Source organism: Bos javanicus, chromosome 21 (assembly GCF_032452875.1).
Source record: "Bos javanicus breed banteng chromosome 21, ARS-OSU_banteng_1.0, whole genome shotgun sequence".
Lineage (NCBI taxonomy): Eukaryota > Metazoa > Chordata > Mammalia > Artiodactyla > Bovidae > Bos > Bos javanicus.
Genome location: NC_083888.1, coordinates 21,499,349 through 21,517,933, shown reverse-complemented (window position 1 = coordinate 21,517,933; position 18,585 = coordinate 21,499,349). Strand labels below are relative to the sequence as shown.

The 18,585-nt window shown below is 40.5% G+C and overlaps 1 protein-coding gene across 2 annotated transcripts in view; it reads left to right on the top strand.

The window, feature by feature from the left end:
• Positions 1 to 7,301: 7,301 nt before the first annotated feature.
• The window catches only part of BLM (BLM RecQ like helicase), a 93,736-nt gene continuing 82,452 nt past the window's right edge, over positions 7,302 to 18,585 (top strand). Inside the window, exon 1 of one of the 2 annotated variants that reach the window (XM_061394501.1) lies at positions 7,302 to 8,733. The gene's annotated coding sequence lies outside the window, so the exon portion shown is untranslated. The remainder of the gene's footprint in view (positions 8,734 to 18,585) is intronic. The other variant, XM_061394500.1, reaches the window with a different exon arrangement.

Below are 18,585 nucleotides of genomic sequence, written 5' to 3'. Positions count from 1 at the left end.
TAGGTACTCTGAGGCATGTGGGATCTTTCCACTCGAACCCGTGTCTCCTGCACTGGAAGGTGGATTCTTTACCACTGAGTCACCAGAGAAACCCTCTGATGTCTTTTAAATTGTGAGTTTTTTAATTTATCCTTTTTTTTTTCTTTGCAATTGTTGCCACACAAATGAAGACCTACTGATACTGACTACATCCTACACAGAAGCAGGAGTTCTTTATGGATAACACTGAATATTCTGAGAAGAACTTTGTAGTTACCACTGGATATCTCAGAAAGCTTCTTGCATCTCCTTAGCAAACATAACAAAAGACAGACTATGCATAGCTTTAAATTTAATTAAGATCTTTTCCCATCTACTTGGTCTCTTGACTTTGTTCTGTTTACTTTGCTCCCAAGTGGTTAGAAGTATAAATATACTTATCTTACATACTTGGAACATTTAATGTATTTGGTATAATAGGCTTTGTTCTTACTAAGGCTTATACAATACCATTGCAACCTCTAGCTTTTTATTTTAAATTATGTAATTAATACTATTAAAAGGTAACAATCCCAAATGTACAAGTGTAAAAAGATATGAAAGGATATACGGTGAAGCTAGGGAAGCTGCTATTTTATGCCTAACATGTGTAGCTGAGGCCACACATGGCCCCTAGCACTGGCTGCTTGGAAAGTGCCCCTAGGTGGAGAGGGGTTGCTGTTTTCTTAGACTCTACATTTATCTATTTAATGTCTACTAATCACAAGGCCAATTGCTACTGCTGCTACTGCTAAGTCGCTTCAGTTGGGTTCGACTCTGTGCGACCCCAGAGACGGCAGCCCACCAGGCTCCCCCGTCCCTGGGATTCTCCAGGCAAGAACACTGGAGTGGGTTGCCATTTCCTTCTCCAGTGCATGAAAGTGAAAAGTGAAAGTGAAGTCGCTCAGTCGTGCCCGACCCTCAGCGACCCCATGGACTGCCTTGGGGGCTCTCCGTCCATGGGATTTTCCAGGCAAGAGTACTGGAGTGGAGTGCCATTGCCTTCTCCGACAAGGCCAAACTAACAGCCAAATTTGTCTAGCTCTCCTCTGGGATCTACATCAAGGCCAGGTACCAGACTTTTAGGGACAGCTCCAAAGCCGTAAAGTTCAAAAGAATTCTTTAAACTAACTGATCCTAAACTATTGGGTTGAAAGTTTCTTAGAACTTCTTGGCTAACCCCATATTTTCCCTGATATACCTGCCCTTTCCTGAAGAAACCCTGGTAAAGGCTTTGACTGGGGCATCCCCTTGTTCCTTTCTGACTCCTGACCAAACCTGGTGCTTCCCCATATGGCCCTATGTGGTGTTTCTTGGGAAACATAAGTAATAAGTTCTTCTTCGAATGCCATGACTTCTTTCCATGCCATCACTCAGTCACTTCCAAAAATTAAAATTCTGCAGTTATAGTTGAGACAAGAACTGCCACTGCTGAACACCAGCCTTGTGCATATATGTGTGTGTGTTAAAGCACATGTGATATAAACTTTACTACACCGACCACTTCTAAATATACAGTTCCATGGCATCAATCACATTTGCATTGTTGTGCACCCACCACTACTGTGCAACTGAAGAACTTATCACCACTATTAAACAGTAACTCCTTATGACACCCCTCGCCCCCAAATCCTAGTAACCATTATTCTACTTTCTCTCTCTGAATGCTAAGTACCACATATAAGCGGAAACCATAAAATATTTGTCCTTTTGTGACTGACATTTCATTTAGCATAATGTTTTTGAAGTTCATTCATCTGTTCAGTTCAGTTGCTCAGTCATGTCTGACTCTTTGCGACCCAATGGACTGCAGCATGCCAGGCTTCCCTGTCCATCACCAACTCCCAGAGCTTATTTAAACTCATGTCCATCAAGTCAGTGATGCCATCCAACCATCTCATCCTCTGTCGTCCCTTTCTCCTCCTGCATTCAATCTTTCCCAGCATCAGGGTCTTTTCCAATCAGTCACTTCTTCACATCAGGTGGCCAAAGTATTGGACCTTCACCTTTCAGCATCAGTACTTCCAATGAATAGTCAGGACTGATTTCCTTTAGGATTGACTGGTTGGATCTCCTTGCAGTCCAAGGGACTCCCAAGAGTCTTCTCCAATGCCACAATTCAAAAGCATCAATTTTTTGGCACTCAGATTTCTTTATAGTCCAACTTTCACATCCATACATGACTACTGGAAAAACCATAGCTTTGACTAGATAGACTTTTGTTGGCAAAGTAATGTTTCTGCTTTTTAATATGCTGTCTAGGTTGGTCATAACTTTTCTTCCAAGGAGCGAGCAAGCGTTTTTAAATTTCTTGGCTGCAATCACCATCTGCAGTGATTTTGGAGCCCCCCAAAATAAAATCTGTCCCTGTTTCCATCATTTCCTCTTCTATTTGCCATGAAGTGATGGGACCAGATGCCATGATCTTAGTTTTCTGAATATTGTATTTCAAGCCAACTTCTTTCACTCTCCTCTTTCACTTTCATCAAGAGGGTCTTTAGTTCTTCTTTGCTTTCTGCCATAAGGATGGTGTCATCTGCATATCTGAGGTTATTGATATTTCTCCTGGCAATCTTGATTCCAGCTTGTGCTCCTTCCAGCCCAGCATTTCTCAAGATGTACTCTGCATATAAGTTAAATAAGCAGGGTGACAATATACAGCCTTAACGTACTCCTTTTCCTATTTGGAACCAGTCTGTTGTTCCATGTCCAGTTCTAACTGTTGCTTCTTGACCTGCATACAGATTTTTCAGGACGCAGGTCAGGTGGTCTGGTATTTCCATCTCTTGAAGAATTTCCCACAGTTTGTTGTGATCCACACAGTCAAAGGCTTTGGCATAGTTAATAAAGCAGAAGTAGATGTTTTTCTGGAACTCTCTTGCTTTTTCAATGACCCAACAGATATTGGCAATTTGATCTCTGGTTCCTCTGCATTTTCTAAATCCAGCTTGACCATCTGGAAGTTCACGGTTCACATACTGTTGAAGCCTGGCTTGGAGATTTTGAGCATTACTTTGCTAGCATGTGAGATGAGTGCAATTGTGCAGTAGTTTGAGCATTCTTTGGCATTGCCTTTCTTTGGGATTGGAATGAAAACAGATCTTTTCCAGTCCTGTGGCCACTGCTGAGTTTTTCATATTTGCTGGCATATTGAGTGAAGCACTTTCATAGCATCATCTTTTATGATTTGAAATAGCTCAACTGGAATTCCATCACCTCCATTAGCTTTGTTCATAGTGATGCTTCCTAAGGCCCACTTGACTTCACATTCCAGGATGTCTGGCTCTAGGTGAGTGATCACACCTTCGTGGTAATCTGGGTCATGAAGATCTTCATTGTATAGTTCTTCTGTGTATTATTGCCACCTCTTCTTAATATCTTCTGCTTCTGTTAGGTCCATACCATTTCTGTCCTTTATTGTGCCCATCTTTGCATGAAATGTTCCCTTGGTATCTCTAATTTTCTTGAAGAGATCTCTAGTCTTTCCCATTCTATTGTTTTCCTCTATTTCTTTGCATTGATCACCGAGGAAGGCTTTCTTACCTCTCCTTGCTATTCTTTGGACCTCTGCATTCGAATGGGTGTATCTTTCCTTTTCTCCTTTGCCTTTTGCATCTTTCTTTTCTCAGCTGTTTGTAAGGCCTCCTTAGACAACCACTTTCCCTTTTTGCATTTCTTTTCCATGGGGATGGTCTTGATCCCTGTCTCCTGTACAATGTCATGAACCTCTGTCTACAGTTCTTCAGATCTATCAGATCTAATCCCTTGAATCTATTTCCCACTTCCACTGTATAATCATATGGGATTTGATTTAGGTCATACCTGAATGGTCTAGTGGTTTTCCCTACTTGTTTCAATTTCAGTCTGAATTTGGCAACAAGGAGTTCATGATCTGAGCTACAGTCAGCTCCTGGTCTTATTTTTGCTGACTGTATAGAGCTTCTCCATCTTTGGCTGCAAAGAATATAATCAATCTGATTTCGGTGTTGGCCATCTGGTGATGTCCATGTGTAGAGTCTTCTCTTGTGTTGTTGGAAGAGGGTGTTTGCTATGACCAGTGCATTCTCTTGACAAAACTTTGTCAGCCTTTGACCTGCTTTGTTTCATACTCCAGGGCCAAATTTCCCTGTTACTCCAGGTATCTCTTGACTTCCTACTTTTGCATTCAAGTCCCCTATAATGAAAAGGACATCTTTTTTGGGTGTTAGTTCTAGAAAGTCTTGTAGGTCTTCATAGAACCATTCAACTTCAGCTTCTTCAGCATTACTGGTCAGGACATAGGCTTGGATTACTGTGATATTGAGTGGTTTGCCTAGGAAACGAACAGAGATCATTCTGTCATTTTTGAGATTGCATCCAAGTACTGCATTTTGGACTTTTCTGTTGACTATGATGGCTACTCCATGTCCTCTAAGGGCTTCTTTCCCACAGTAGTAGATATAATGGTCATCTGAGTCAAATTCACCCATTCCAATGGAAGTCAAGAGATACCTGGAGTAACAGGCAAATTTGGCCTCGGAGTACAAAATGAAGCAGGTCAAAGGCTAACAGAGTTTTGCCAAGAGAATGCGCTGGTCATAGCAAACATCCTCATCCATCTTGCCTTTTGAGATGGCAGAGTAGAAGGACATGTGCTCATCTCCTGGGAGAACTCCAAAATTACAACTCGCTGCTGAACAACCATCGACAGGAGAATGTTGGATCACACCAAAAAAGATACCCCATGTCCAAGGGCAGAGGAGAAGCCCAAGTAAGACAGTAGGAGGGGCAAAATTGCATTTAGAATCAAACCCCATACCCACCAGAGATGATTGGAGGGCTCTAACAAACCTGGTGAGCACCAGGACACAGAGACCCCATAGAAACTGAGCCAGAACTGTGTTTGAGTGTCACTTGTGGAGGTATGGGTCAGCAGTGGACTGCTGCAGAGGCAGGGGCTCTGGGTGCTGTAGACCTGGGTATGGCATACGCCCTCTTAGAAGTTGCCGTTAACCCCACCATAGAGCTGCCAGAACTTACACAGGACTGGGGAAACAGACTCTTGGAGGGCACAAACAAAAGTTTGTGCACACCAGGACACAGGAGGAGGGAGCAGTGCCCCGACAAGAGACTGACCCAGGCTTGCCTGTGAGTGTTCAGGAGTCTCCAGCGGAGGTGTGGGTTGGTGGTGGCCTGCTGTGGGGTTGGGGGCACTGAGTGTGGTATTGCATGGACCTTTTGAAGAAGGTCAACATTATCTTCATTACCTCCACCATAGTTTGGCCTCAGGTCAAACAATAGGGAGGGAACACAGCTCCACCCATCAACAGAAAATTGGATTAAAGATTTACTGAGCATGGCCCTGCCCATCAGAGCAAGACCCAGTTTCCCCCTCAATCAGTCTCTCCCATCAGGAAGCTTCCATAAGCCTCTTATCCTTATCCATCAGAGGGCAGACAAACTGAATGAAAACCACAGTCACAGAAAACTAACCAATCTGATCACATGGACCACAGCCTTTTCTAACTCAATGAAATTATGAGCCATGCTGTGTAGGGCCACCCAAGACAGACGGGTCATGGTGGAGAGTTCTGGAAAAACGTGGTCCACTGGAGGAGGGAATGGCAAACCACTTCAGTATTCTTGCTTTGATAACTCCATGAACAGTATGAAAAGTTCAATTCATGTTGTGGCATATATCAGAATTTCATTCCTTCTTAAGATCGAATAATATTCCTTTGCATGTATAGACCACATTTGTTTATCCATTCATCTGCCAATGGACACTTGGCTTCTTTCCACATTTTGGCTATTATGAATAATGCTGCTATGAGCTTTGGTATACAAGTATCATTCTCTACATAAAAGCCAGAAAAAATTTTCTAAAATGTAAATTTACTCAGTCCCTTCCTTCATAAAAACCTTCTCTGGTAACGGTGAATTGAACCACAATGAGATACCACAGAATAACTACAGATAGCTAAAACGAAAAAGATTGACCATTCCCAGTGTTGGCAAGGATGCAGAAAGTAAGAAACTCATATGGTGTTGGTGGGAGTGTAAAAAGTTACACTTTGAAAACAAGTCTGTTTTCACCAAAGTTACTCCATGACTCAGAAATTCCATTCCTAGATACTTACCAAGAAAAATTAATGCATTTATTCACAAAAAGATTTATACAAAGGCATCCATAGCAGCTTTATAATAGGCAAAGGGAAAAAATTAAAATGTCCATCAGCAGATGAATGGATAAATAAACTGTACTGTGTTCATACAACTGCACACTGTTGTTAAAGAATAATTTTAAAAATCTAGTTTAATCAAGCTCTCACATAGATATAAAATGAATGTATCAAAGGTTTTTATTAATATTTAAGTCATTAATTATTGAGACCCAGGAAGATATTAATACAAAGTTCAAAGAAAAGTTCAAAGTACTGCAGGCAGGCACATAATAAATGAGGAATAATGAAATGTTTTACAAATAGATGCAAAACCTGGCAGAACTGATCGAACCCACAGTGCAGTAATAAAATACATTGCACTGAACACAATTTGCATTTCTATACACAATAATAGATCTTTAAAAACACTAAGTTATTTCCATGATGATGAAAGGTATGGAACACTCAAGTCAAATATCAAGTCAGGTATCCCAGAAGGGTGTGCTAGCAGCACCATGGTTTCACTGGATACTCAATTTTTAAACCATTTCAGAGCTCATGTTTTTAGACCATTTCAAAATTTTTCAGTTTTCCTCTACATTACACAGTAATAAAAGAGAATGAACTACTGGTACACAGACAGGTGAAGCTTGAAGATACTATGTTCAGGGAGAAAAAGGGTAGAAATTAACTCCGCAATGGAAGTTCCACAAGAGAATCTTATGGGGTGCTGGAAATGGTATATAACTTGAGTGGTGAAGATACATTTATTTATATATATGTATAAAGTGATATACATATATATAAAATCATTGATTTTACCTAAGAGTAGTACACAAACGTCTCCCTATCTCTCTTGCCCCCAAAACCAACAATTGTTATTTGTCTTCAGAGTGAAGTCCAAACTGAGGTGTGTCATCTGTTTCCTCTAATGTGTAATTTCTATTTTCCCCTTTTCTGATAGTTTCTTAAAGCTACCTTACATAGTTTTTCATCTCCTGGCCTCTGCCTACAGATCATACATGCTATTTATCACTCAGCTATCAGCACACCTTTTGAAATCCTCACCTAACCTGACAAATCTGCCCTCCTAGGTACCTCTGTAACATAGGTCAGCATTGTTAGCGCTTGTGTTGTTGTCATAAAGTGTACAAGTGTCTGCCTCCTCAAAAGATGTCTAAAAGAATGTATGCTCCTCAAGGACACTCTCCAGGGCCTGGCACAATGCCTCGCACTGGAAAAGAGCACAAAGTTGAAAGACAGTGAAGAAAAAAGCGAAGGAGAATTCAGGCAGTGTGTGGTTTAGGTGATTTCAGCTGAGGGTCAAACTTTATTGAATTCTGAGAGAGGATCCTACTTGTGGTACCCTTTGAATTTAAAAGTTAACGCTTTATTCTTTTGGTAAATTATTCACTCTTTGTTCTTTATCCCTATCCTGCTTCCTGTTTGATCATTTTGCTATTAAAAGTCTGCTTAGCTGACTCTGCTTTTGCATTTTTTTCCTAGAGTAATTCAACAGTGATGTGTTCTGATTGTCCCATTAGGCTTTGTTTCTGAACATTTGAAAAACAGATTTAGATAGCTAAAGGGAAGCTGCTGTATCGCATAGTGAGCTCAACTCTGTTCTCTGTGATGACCTAGAGGGGTGCAGTGGGGGTGGTGATGAAGGAGGGAGATTCAAGAGAGAGGGGATATATGTATACATCCAGCTGATTCACTTCTGTTGTACAGCAGAAACACAACATTGTAAAGCAATTATACTCTAATTTTAGAAAATGGAAAAAAACCTAGCAGATTTCAATCACAAAATAGGACTGAAACAGATTTTTCAGTTTTTTTTTTAAAGGACAAATAAATTCATTTCTTTAGGGAGTAAAGAAAATCTGGCATCAGAAGGCCCACAGTTTCCTGATGAAAAAAATCACTTGGAACCTCAGCATGGGTTTTCACTCAGCTACTGCACATATCCCTGCATGCATCTGAGTTTGACACCCTTTTCTCCATCAATAACAATTTCCAGTTGCTCACTTAGAACATACTGTGTGGGGTAGAGGCCAGCGTTACCAAGCAGGTGGAGAGGACAGGAGTTCAAGACTCAGAGACAGAACCAAAAAGACCGGGGCGCAGAGCCTTGGCGGGGCCTATGGGAACTCAAAAATCTCAGGCTCCCCTTAAACGCGGGGGTTTTCAATTCAGCCACAGTCGTGTTCCAGGAGGCTTTCTCACTGACAGCCTTTTGCAACACACTTTTTAACTCACTAAAAACAAAGGACTCTGCCAAGGCCGGAAGCCCGGGGGATTAACTGTAGTCACCTGACCTCGAATTCCGGGCTTTGATTGGGCTTTGCGAATACGTGCCCCTCTCGGCCCTGTACGCGTATCCTGCCCCAGCAGCCCATGGGGCGGGGGACAGGTGCCACCGAGGGACAGTATTGGTCGGCTTCTTCGGGACGCAGCCAATCGGAATCTGTCGGCTTCCGGCGCGAAATGAGCTGGCGCGCGGCCCCGGGGCTGTGGCAGCGACGCGGGTAGTTTAGATCCTGGTTCCACCCGCTTCCAGACTGTAGGAGAGGTGAGTTCCCGCACACGCCAACTTACGGGTTGTCCGCCTGGCCCAGCTCCGTTCCTGGCCATCCGGCCCAGGGATGGAGAGGGAGGCCTCTCCGGTTCCTTCCGTTGTCTCCCTCGGTTCGGCTAGGCCAGAGTCCGGAGTCCTCCAGTCCCGCGAGCGGCATGAGAGAAGATCCTCAGATGCGGAAACAGAGGCCCGGGGGCGGGGGCTAACTTTACCAGGCTGTCCCAGGGCGTCGGGGGCAGAGCCGGCCTGGCACCCACTATGTTCTTGTTCGTGTGCTCCAGTGCCTGCCCTGATGCCTGGCACAGAACAGTCAACTGTCTAGATTCCTGGCACTACCCCGTTTCTCTACCGAGGGAAAACCAAAACACTGTACGTTTCTAAATGGCCTTCCACAATCATGAGCCAGGCAGTGGTGTTTTGAGTGCTGTGTACCACGCGCCCGGCACCCCTTTATCTTAACTGTAGCTTACCTCCAGCAAAGGGAAATGGTTAAGGGCACAGACTGTATCAGATTTCCTGAGTTCAGATGCCAGCCTCTGCACATACTAGGTCTGTGGCTCTCCAACTCATAAAGTACCTCAGTTTCCTTCTTACATGAAGGAGATGACCTATTTTACGTCTTGGAGTTTTTGTTAGTATTGAACCGACTTAATGCTGTATATGCCAGTAAATGCTTCATAGAGTACTTACTACTTAGTAAGGATTCTTTTATCACCACCCAGAGAACTAGGTAGGATTGTTCTCACTTTAGCCATTGAGACTAGAGCACAAACACGTGTCTTTGTGAAAGGGCATTTGTAAATGCTAGAGATAGGATTTTAATTAAGAACTGCCAGACCCCAAAACACCTTGTACAACCGGGGGATTCTTCATGTACCCCTTACTTGCCCTTAGGTTACTTGCAACTTTGGATGTCTAGTGGCCTGAAATGGTACCTGACAGCTTGGGCTTCCCTCGTGGTAAAGAATCTTCCTGCCAATGCAGGAGATGTGGATTTGATCCCAAGATTGGGAAGATCCCCTGGAGAAGGAAATGGCAACCCACTCCAGTATTCTTGCTTGGGAAATCCCACGGATGGAGGGGCTTAGCTTGGCGGGCTACAGTCCATGGGTTTGCAAAAGTCAGCCACAAGTTATGGAGAAAAACAACAGCCAGCTCCTGGTGCCACCAACATGGATAAATAGCACTCCTGTGCCCCTGTCAAGAGTAAGGAGCAATTTATGTAACTGATTCACTTTATTGTACAGCAGAAACTAACTCAACATTGTAAAGCAATTAGACTTCAATTTAAAAAAAAAGGTTAAGGGACATAGTGAGAAAGCCAAAATTGGAGAAGGGAGAGGCAGAGTATTCTGTGTGAAATAATAAGTAGAATTAAATTGAAACAACATTTAGTTAGCCAGGTTGCTAACTGTCAAAAAGTAACTTATAGTCTAGTAGGAGGAAAGGAAATTTCTGGATCTTGAATCATTTTCAGCATCAGTCCCCATGATAACCACTTTATGCATAATATTTCTCATCCTCCCAGCAACCGGAAGCTATTGCCTTCATTTTACTGATGAGGAAACCCAGGATTTAAAAATTGGAAAAAGACTGTAGTGTTAGATGTGCAGTAAAAGAATAATGTGCAGGGAAATTATACACATCCACTTTAGGATAGTCACAGTCTCTGGAGAGGAAGATAGGGGAAGTGAATAGGATTTTAAATATATCTGAAACGTTTTATGCCTTTAAAAGAGAAATAGGATAGAGTTTGGACTTTCTTGGTGGCTCTGTGGTAAAGAATTCGCCTGCTAATACAGGAAATGCAGGTTTGATCCCTGATTCTGGAATATTCCCCTGGAGATACCTACTCCAGTATTGCCTGGGAAATCTCATGGACAGAGGAGCTTGGCGGGCTACAGTCCATGGCTTCTAAACAACAACAGGACAGAACTTAGAAATTCTTAAATTTGGTTGGTGGGTACATGGGAATTGTTCTATTTTCTGTACTTTTCTGTATGTTTGAAATATTTTTAAAAAGTTTTTAAAGGAAATATATAGTACAAAATTAAATATAAACACTATATTAAATATAGTAGTACTAGTTGGAGAAGGAAATGGCAACCCATTCCAATACTCTTGCCTGGAAAATCCCACGGATGGAGGAGCCTGGTAGGCTACAGTCCATGGGGTCGCAAAGAGTTGGACACGACTGAGCGACTTCACTTTCACTTTCCTGCAAGGAAAGTGCAGAGTCTTAACCACTGGACCAGCAGGGAATAGACCTGTTTGTCTTTCTCTCCAAGCAATAATTTATTATTTTTCTTGCATATGTTAGTAATGCCCTAATTTACTTCTAAGGTTAGGAGAGAGACCTTTGATGTAGATAGTAGGTATTTTGGAGAAGGCAATGGCAACCCACTCCAGTATTCTTGCCTGGAGAATCCCAGGGACGGCGGAGCCTGGTGGGCTGCCGTCTGTGGGGTCCCACAGAGTCGAACACGACTGAAGCAACTTAGTAGTAGCACTAGTTAACTATATATTTTAACATGTAACATTTTCCTTTGAAGTATAGGTGATTTACAGTATTGTATTTGTGTCAGGTATACAGCACAGCAATTCGGTATTTTTGCAGATTATACTCCATTAAGTGTTACTGCAGGATAATGGTCGGAGTCCACTGATATCGCTACAAATGGTGGAATTTCATGTTTTTTATGGCTGAGTATTATTTATTTGTGTGTGTGTGTACACACCACATCTTTTTTATTCATTCATCTGCTGATGCATTACTTTGATGTTTTGGCTGCTGTAAATAGTGCTGCTATGAACATTGGGATGAATGTATCTTTTTGAATTAGTATTTTCATTTTTCTTAGATATATGCCCAGAAGTAGAATTGCTGGATCATATGGTAGTTCAGTTTTTGAGGACCCTCCATATTGCTTTGCTTGCTGGCTGCACCATTCCCATCAATAGTATACAAGGGTTCTCTTTTCTCCACTTTCTCTCCTATATTTATCGTCTGTAGGCTTTTTGATGACAGCCATTCTGACTGATATCTTGAGTCAGATATCACTAATATTATGAGGTGTTATCTCATTGTTTTGACCTGCATTTTCTCTCACAATTAGCAGTTTTGAGCATCTTTTCATGTACTTGTTAGCCATCTGTATGTCTTTGAAAAATGTCTGTTTAAGTCTTCTGCCCATTTTTTGATTGGCTTTTTGTTTACTCAGCACACTTGTTGAGGAGACTCTTCTCCGTTGTATATTGTTGCCTTCTTTATTATCAATTAATTGATCACGGGTGTGTGGGTTTATTTCTGCGCCCTCTATCCTGATGCACTGATCTATGTGTCTGTGCTTATGCCAGTACTGTGCTGTTTTGATTTCTGTGGCTTTGTAGTATAGTCAGAAGTCTCAGAGAGCAATACCTCCAGCTTTGTTCTTTTTTCTCACAATTGCTTTGGCAGTTTGGGGTCTTTTATGATTCTGTATGAATTTTAGAATTATTTGTTCTAATTCTGTGAAAAATTTCATGGGATTGCATTACAGCTGTATGTTACTTGGGTTGTATTTTGTATTTATTCTGTTTAAGGGAAGAAAGGATAGAAAAAGAGGTCCATGGGTAACTGCAGAGTATTTTGGGGAGCAAAATGGGAAAAGCCATTGTGGGTCTCCATTGCTTGTAGCTTGATACATGAGGCCTTTGAACAGTCTCTTCTAACCCTTGCTAGTCCACACCAGTCTTTGCACAAATAGTGCATTGACTACTCTTCACAACTTCCACCCTGTCTGAAAGGTTCCAGTTGTCCTTCAAGATCCAATTCAGTATTCTTTGGAAAGCTGCTCTGTGATTTTCCTGAATTTTACCTTCATCTGGGAAGTCATAAGACTTGTAAGAAAAGACTTTACAAGGACTTTGTAGGACTTACCCCATTCCATTATAATTATTTATTGGCATGGCTATTTCCTACTCATCTAGAAGCTCATTGAGGGTAATAATTATGTCTTGCCTATCTCTGTCCTCTAGTGCTTCCTACAATCTCTGGCACAGAGTGAAAATACAAGTTAAAAGCAGCTAGTGGAAGTTCTTGGCATTATGACATAGGGACTTTGTTCTTAAAGAATAGCAAGGAACTATTGAGTTTACTTTATCTAAAAAGTCCTATATCTTAATGAACCATGTTCTCAATATCAAGAAAAAAATTTTGCAGTCATAATCTGTCTTTCACTCACTTCAGCTGTTTTTATTTTCTCATGAAATTTAAATTTTAAAATTTCTAAATAACCTTTGTGTATTCATAATTTACTGTTTTTTTCCCCAGTTTTAAGTTATTCCACGTAGCTTCTCAGTCTTTGTGGTTGTCATTTATCTTGTAAATTATCACAGTATTCCATTCTTCTTCTTGTTTTAATAGGTGTGAAATGTCTCATGGTATTAATTATTAGAAAAGTTGAACATTTTTCCATAAGATTATTTTGTATGTGTATATTCTGGTTAACTGTGTATTTATACTCCCTGATCATTTGTTCTTTGGAGCTTTATGTGTTTTTAATATTAATGCTTTATTTGTTATTTGTTGCTGTTTTTGCAAAAAAAATTTGTGTGTGAAAGTAGATACATTTTTTAAGTACATTGTGTGTGTATATATACAATAAAGAATATAGAGTTTAACTTTATATTAAAATTATGTAAATGTAAAGAATAATTATAAAACTGTAATTACATGTAACTGTCACCCAGATGAAGAAATATAACATTATCAGTACCCCCAGTACCCCCTGTCTGCACGTGTAAGTAATGCAGTTAATTCAGTTTTGCCTGGTTTTGAACTCAGTAAATGGCTTGATGGTTTGTTTCTACTTTGTCTTTCTTCTTCGATTCAATGTTACGTTTGTGAGACTCTTCCATATTGTAGATACAAGTTTTCCTTTTCTTCTTTAATTTTTTGGCCATGCCCTGTGGCATGGGGGATATTAGTTCCCCCAGGGATAACTAATAGGAACCCTTTAGCCCCAAAACGTCAGCTTCTCAGAATAAAAGCAAGTGTTAGTGCCCCACATAGGCAGAAGGACCTTATTAGCTTAAGGGATCGCACCTGTGCCCTCTGCAGTGAACACATTGAGTCTTTACCATTCGCCCACCAGGGAAGGCGCAGATATAGGTTTTCTAATTTTTTAAATAATTTAATGATTTAGAATAAAAGCTTATTTTGTTGCCATAGAATATCCTGTTGTCTGATTGTGCCTCAGTTTATCCACCCTGCTTTTGATGGCGTTTGGGCTGGTTTCAGATTTTGGCTATTAATGTTGCTCTGAATGATCTTGTATATACTCCTGCTGCAAACGTTCTTTAGTTTGTATATAACTAGGAGTAGAAGCACTGGGTCTAAGGGTATGTTTAGGTTTTACTTTTTGATCTGAAGCCAGATGGTCTTCAAAAGTGGTTGCACTCCTACGTGTATTAGACTTTTCATTACCCCACATCCTTTCTAATATTTGATACTGTGATTTTGTTTTTTGCCTGTCAAGTACGTGTATGTGTTTTCTTATGGTTTTAGTTCCTGGATTACTAATGAAGTTGAGCACCTTGTATTTATGGACTGTTTCCTCTTTTTTAAAGTGACTCTTCAAGTATTCTGTCTTTTCTGTGCAGTTGTCTTTCTTGTTTTGTAGGAGATATTTTTACATTCCACATAGTTTTTATTTGTTATACATATTGCTGATATCTTCTCGTCTGTGGCTCTTAAAAGTGGATTTAATATAATTTTAGTCAATTATTTTTAAACATTTTTATTATGAAAATTTTTTGACTTTTTATTTTACATTGGAGTATAGTTGATTAACAGTGTTGTGATAGTTTTAGTTGTTCAGTGAAGTGATTTAGTTATACACACATGTATCTATTCTTTCTCAAATTCTTTCCCCGTTTAGGTTGTTACTTAACATTGAGCAGAGTTCCCTGTGTTATACAGTTTGTCCTTGATGGTTATGCATTTTAAATACAGCAATATGTACAATCCCAAACTCTTAAGTTCCTCTCCTCCACCCTACTGTGAAATAATATACATTATATTTCATGGGGAAAAGTGTAGAAAACATCCATATAAACTGTGTTGTTGTTTAGTCGCTAAGTCATGTCCAGCTCTTTTTTGTGACCCCATGGACTGTAGCCCACCAGGCACTATCTGTGGGATTTCCCAGGCAAAAATACTGGAGTAGGTTGCCATTTCCTTCTCTAGGGGATCTTAACAACCCAGGGATCGAACTCGCATCTCCTGCCATTAGCAGGCGTATTCTTTACTGCTGAGCCACCAAGGAAGCCCATAAGCTTTGTGGGAGTAGTTAACATAGTAGGCCTGAGAATTATCCTTAGACCTGCACGCAAGATTGGCCCTTGACTGGTGTCTAGGAACTCTTGGAACCTTTTGGAACCTCTCTTAAGCTAATAAGGTCCTTTTGCCTACGGGGAGCACTAACACTTGCTTTCATTCTGGGAAGCTGACATTTTGGGGTTAAAGGGTTCTCATGTGACCAGCCCTAGATAAAGACCCTAACCATTGCATCTCTGGTGAGTTCCCTAGGGAAGAACCATTGTGCACATGTAGCTACGCTTTCCTTGAGAGAGAGCATGCTGTCTAGTAGGGAGAGAGTATGTAAAGCCAGCATGGATTCCTAGAGACTGGCGTGTCTTTTCCCCTTGCTGATCTGATGGTGTGTCTTTACCGCCTGTTGTAATGAAAATTAGCTGTGTATTGGGACTGTATGCGTGGGGGTCCTTCATCACTGAACATGAGGGAGTGGTCTCTGGGGACTCCACCAACAGCATGTTAATGACATGTATCAAAGCAAACACCCCTGTACCCATGTCCCAGGTTAGAACATTGCTAGCACCTTCAAAAGCCTCCTCTCTGCCCCAGTCTCATCCTCATCCCCAAAGAGAACAATTATCCTAATTTGTGTGCTGATCAGGACCTTGCTTGCTTGCTTGTGCTTGTTTCAGTCGTGTCCAACTCTTTGCAACCCCCTCTACTGTATCCCACCGGCTCCTCTGTCCATGGGATTTCCCAGGCAAGAATACTGCAGTGAGTTGCCGTTTCCTCCTCCAGGGGATCTTCCCAACACAGGCATCTAACCTGAGTCTCCTGCATCGCAGGTGGACTCTTGACCACTGTGCCACCTGGGAAGCCCAATCAGGATCTTATTTTTCTTTATTTTCAGATGTCAGGTCCTGAAAGTGCAAGTCGCTCAGTCATGTCTGACTCTGCAACCCTATGGACTGTAGCCTGCCAGGCTCCTCTGTCCATGGAATTCTCCAGGCCAGAATACTGGAGTGGGTTGGCATTCCCTTCTCCAGGACATCTTCCCAACCCAGGGATCAAACCCAGGTCTCACATATCACAGACAGATTCTTTACGGTTTGAGCCACCAAGCAAGTTATTTTAAACTAGTTGGCACACAGAAGATTCTTAATTAAAATGACAGTTCAGTTTTTCTTATCTTTATCTTTTTTGTTAGTGCTTTTTATATCTTGTTTGATAAATCTCTTGGTGATTATACAATTATTCTGTATTCTTTTCCAGAAACTTTATTGTTTTGCCCTTTACATTTAGAGCTGCAGTTCATTTGAAAATGATTTATGTGTGTGGAGTGAAGTAGTGTTTAAATTTCATTTCTTATGTAGATATCCAGTGCCCCAGCCCCATTTACTGAAAGACTCCTTCCCTAGCGTTCTGCAGCGCCACTTTTGTCATCAGTTAAGTGTCTGTATATTGCCTTGCTTGTGGATTCTTTAGTCTCTTTAGACCAAAGAGAAACTGATCTATTTGCCTATCCTTGCATCAGTATCTCACTGTTGTTAAAGTAGGTTTTTAGTAAGTCCTCATATGTCTGCTGGCGCTAGTCTTCTGACCCTGTAGGTCTTCAAGAGTGTCTTGGCTATTTTTGGAATTTTGTATCACCATATAAACTATACATTCATCTATTAAATTCCTTCAAGGGAAAAAAATAGAATTTTGATTAGAGTTGCATGAAGTTATACATCAGTTTGGGGAGAATGGACATCTTGATAGTGTTGTTGTCTTCCAGTCATGACTATGATTCAAATATTTGTTTACTCCTTGTGGGCTTTCTGGGTAGCTCAAACGGTAAAGAATCTGCCTGCAATGCAGGAGACCTGGGTTTGGCCCCTGGGTTGGAAAGAGTCCCTGGTGAAGGGCACGGCAACTCACTCCAGTATTCTTGCCTGGAGAATTCCATGGGGTCTCAAAGAGTCCTTTGATTACTCCTTAATTTCTCTTAATAATTGTTTATAATTTTCTGAACAGAATCATAGACATAGTTTGGTAGATTTATTTTTTGGACTTTAAAATTTTTATGCCATTGTAAATGGTAAGCTTTCTGAAATTTTCTGTTTATTGGTGATATATAAAAATAGAATTAATTTTTGTATACTCACAGTCTGCCTAAACTCACTGCATTTGTTTTCTGCTGTAACAAGTAACCACAAATTCAGTGGCTTGAAACAACACAGATTTATTATCTTACAGTCTGTAGTCCCAAAGTTGAATGGGTCTCGTTGGGCTAAAATCAAGGTATTGGTGTTCCCTGTGTTCCTTTCTGGAACCTCTACGGAAGAATCTGTTTCCTTGCCCTTTGCATCTTCTTGAGGCTTTCCCCCTCCATTAATCTGAAGATCTCCTAGTCCTTCTATATACACAGTGTGTCATTTGTGAATGTTAATGTTCTTGCTTCTTTCCAGTCCTCCTGTGCTGTTTGTTTACTGTTCTTGCTGTGCTGCTTTGGCTTAAACTTCCGGTGCACATCGTATGGAAGCAGTGAGAGTGGGCATCGCTGTAGTGTTCCTGATCTAAAAGGAAAAGCTTTCTAAATTTCATCCCACTGGATGGAGGCTTGTTTATTTTGTAATTGTATATCCCCTCTAGGGTTAGGGAAGTTCCCTTTTATTCCTTCTTTGATAAGAGTTTTCATAAAGAATGGATCTCATTGTGAATGGATATTTATTTGATTTTACCATATGCTTATTCTGCAGCTCTTGAGAAAAATCATAAGATTCTTCTGCTTTAATAATTTGATTTATTAATGTTGCCAACCATGCACTCCTGAAACAGTGCGACTTGGTCATAATATATTTTATACATGACTGGATTTGGTTTGCTAACATATTGTTTGGGATTTTTTGTGGCTACATTCATGCATGAGAATTGACTTGTAATTTTTCTTGTTAACTGCCCTTGCAGAATTCTGTACCAAAATTATGCTAGTTTCATAGAGTTGGGAGGTTCAGTCTTTCTGTACTTTGGAATCATTCTAAAATTTGGAATTTTAAATAAAGTATTTTATAATTAGAATATTCTATTGTCATAAATGCTCAGAAGAATTCACCAGCTCTTGGGTGATGATAGTATCTTTATGGGTAGATTTTTAACCACAGATATTTCTTTAATTGTAAGGCTGTAGGCTTTCTGTCTTTTTGAATGAGTTTTGATAACTATGTTTGTAAAGAAATTTGTCCCTTTCATCTAAACTTTAAATTTCACTGGCTCAAAGTTGTTCATAACAACCTATTATATTTTAATGTCTATATTATATGTGATTGAGTTTCTTCTTTTAGTCCTGATAGTGAGTTATGCATGCCTTTTCTCTTGTTTTTGATAAGTCTTTTCACAGAACAAACCTTGTTTACTGACTATTATTTGTTCATTATTTTGGCTCTTTATAATTTTCTTCTTTCTATGTTCATTGGACTTATTTTGTTTTTCATTTGTGAAAATGAAAAACATATGAGATAGAATAGTTAAGGCTGTGCATTTCCCTGTAAGTGCATCTTTAGTTGCAG